Genomic DNA, 3160 nt, shown 5'->3' with positions numbered 1-3160 from the left:
TAAATAATAAGGTAAAAAATTGATATTAATTAGAAAAATAGAGGGTATCGTAGAGAAAAAGAAAGAAAATATTGCTTCCGAATTTAGAGATGTTGTTAAAAACTTCGTAGATTTAAGGTTAAGAATCGAATGAAATATAGAGTTAAAGAATTAACTTTCATAAACTTGGATGTGTAGAAATTGGATTGCAAAATCAGATAAAGAAGAGAAAGTGGAAAAATAGAAGCATAAAACGAAAAGGGTAGGTTTTATAATTAATGAATGCCGTTTTGTAATGTATATGTACAATTTAAGGGAGATATCCATTTTTGTATAATAGTTACAGGGTACATATGAGACAAAATATATTGTTATATATAAAAATGTGGATTGTGGAAATTTTCGATGGAATTTTTGTGATCAGTTAAACGTAAACAAAACTTACAAAATATGAAAATGGGGACAATATGTGGAAATATGTGTAGATGTAAGACTAATGTAGAGAATATATTTGTGTAAAGAGTAGAAACTGAATCTATCTTGGGAAGGTAGACTTTACAAATACCTAAATAAATTATACTGGTGGGGGGGGGGCGCCATCCGAAGGAAATAGAATGAAGGTGAAATAAATTCAAATAATTTATTCGTCATAGTAAAGAATGGTGTTAAATATGAGAAACATATGTTTTAAGGCATGAATTTTTATGAGTTAAACGTATGAGATTAAGGGGATCGGAGATAAATTTTCTTATCTATAGCAAGATTGATTACTAGTAAAAGTAATTTATTATATGCTGCAGTTTGTAAAGCCGTGAACTGTTTTGTTATAAAGGATTATTAGATCTAATACTAATATGTTACTAATGATTAAGCGTGTTGTTACAGTTAAAATGTAACATTAGGCCATCAAACGGTAGAATAAGTCAGTTATGAGAAATGAAGGAAGGACGAAAATTTTGGTGCGGACGAATGGAATATTAAGAATCAAAATAACCGCAGAAAATACCAGTTGTTTCTTCTTAATTTGAGCAAAGCTGTATTAAATTTAGTTAATTCACTAATTGACACTATTTCCATATTCCAACAGCAATGAGTATCTTTTTTATCTCACGATTTGAGCCTTCGCTTAATATCAGACGCAGAGTAAAAATATGGAGCGATATTGCTTATAATCGTGACAGACAATTCCAGTTCTGGGGCGCTTCTGTTTGTACAAAATCAGAAACCAATTTCAATGAAACCAGGTAGAAATAGCAGCTAAATTTCACTAAACTCAAACCATACCGTCTCATAAAACGAAAAGTATATCCAACGATATAGTTTTAACTACACTATAACGAAATTGAGATTATCTCTGCTGGAATGCCTGTTATTAAAGCGCTGAAGACTGGGGACAAAACGACGAACAAACGGATGAGGAAGATGAAAGGGTTTTCTTTATGATAGAATGATTTTAGTCTATTACTTACTGCTTATTCTTTTTATTTTGTAATGTTTCATGCTATTACACGACTTGTAAAACACAGGTGGTGATAGCCAGTCAACCAATTGACTTCCCATTTAAAACAAACAGCGTCTCGAAAATGTTGTTTGCGGCTAAACATCAGAAGTTCACGAAAAAGAATTACTTGAAATGAGTCATTCGAAAAAAAAAGTGTTTGAGATCAGGTTTTCCAAAACTTACTAACTTCCACCAATCATACTAAGTCCTGCATTTAATTAGGTCATATTTAATATTTTAGTGGGGGCGATATTTAGAGAAGAAAGAAATATGCACGTTATTATGTCCAGGGTCTCATTGATCGGTAGGAGAAAGAAAGAAAAAATCCTGCGGCACTTTGCTTCTCACAAGATCTGAGGTGTAGGGCTAACTTCTTGCAACAGATTGAAACTTATTAAAGGTACCCGATGGCTAGATGGAGGGCAAAAATTGTAGCACTAAAAACAGATACAGCTTCTCACATCAGCTGAGTTTTACACATATTCCAGCCACTAAATTATTTCGAATAGTCTTGGAAAAGACAGTGAAATATGACAACATATTTGTCCGAGATCCTACACAGCGACAAACACACTGACAAGCGTTAGCAAAGCAAATCCTTTAAGCATGTAATCAGGCAGACGTTCATAGCTATACGACGATAAGTTGCAATGATAAATTGGATCAAGTGTGTAAATGCATATAAAAATGTATTTCAATAAAAAGAAAAATGGTATTGTTGTAGAGCGGAATATTTCGCCTATTACTTCAATGAAATTATATAAAGAAATTTCGATGAAAATATGTAATCAAATTTTTTAGTCGACTTTATATATCGTTATCAATTAAGCAAAATTGTCTTTTCTTTCTTCTTAACATATTTCTCTCTATATATATATATATGTGTGTGTACACACACACACACACACACAGAGAAATTTTGTTAAATCCGAAAGTGTATCTCTCCACTCGATTCTCACACCAGCGCGATCTTCAGAGTATATATATTAATACGCAATCCATGTTGACTGTTGGAAAAAAGAGTACTCAATACAGAAAGATAGAATAATAATATTAATTTAGTTTGGGTCACAACAATCCTTCTACTCTGGAATTTTAGGTCTTGATGAACTCATTCTTTTCTACTCTAGCTATAAGGCCCGAAATTTTTGGGGAGCGGGGCCAGCCGATTTGATAGGCTCCAGTACGCAACTGGTACTTAATTTATCGACCCTGAAAGGATGAAAGGCAAAGTCGACCACGGAGGAATGTGAACTCAGAGAATAAAGACAGACGAAATGCAGCTAAGTATTTCACCCGTCCTGATAACGTTTCTTATTTCTTTATTGCCCACAAGGGGCTAAACATAGAGGGGACAAACAAGGACAGACAAAGGGATTAGGTCAATTACATCGACCCCAGTGCGTAACTGGTACTTAATTTTTCGACCCTGAAAGGATGAAGGGCAAAGTTGACCTCTGCGGAGTTTGAACTCAGAACGTAGCGGCAGACGAAATACCGCCAAGCATTTCGCCCGGCGTGCTAACGATTCTGCCAGCTACGTCGCCTTGTCAAGAGAGAAAATCTAATGAGTAAATGAAAGTCTTAAACTTTGTAACGCATAGATGACTCCTTGCTTCGTAGTCAGCCCTGACTATTGCATTTTTTTCTTCTTTAGTCTTTGTGTGTGTGTGTGTGTGT

This window comes from Octopus bimaculoides, chromosome 8 (assembly GCF_001194135.2).
Source record: "Octopus bimaculoides isolate UCB-OBI-ISO-001 chromosome 8, ASM119413v2, whole genome shotgun sequence".
Lineage (NCBI taxonomy): Eukaryota > Metazoa > Mollusca > Cephalopoda > Octopoda > Octopodidae > Octopus > Octopus bimaculoides.
The sequence above is the reverse complement of the archived record's forward strand: the minus strand, read 5'-3'. Positions refer to the sequence as shown.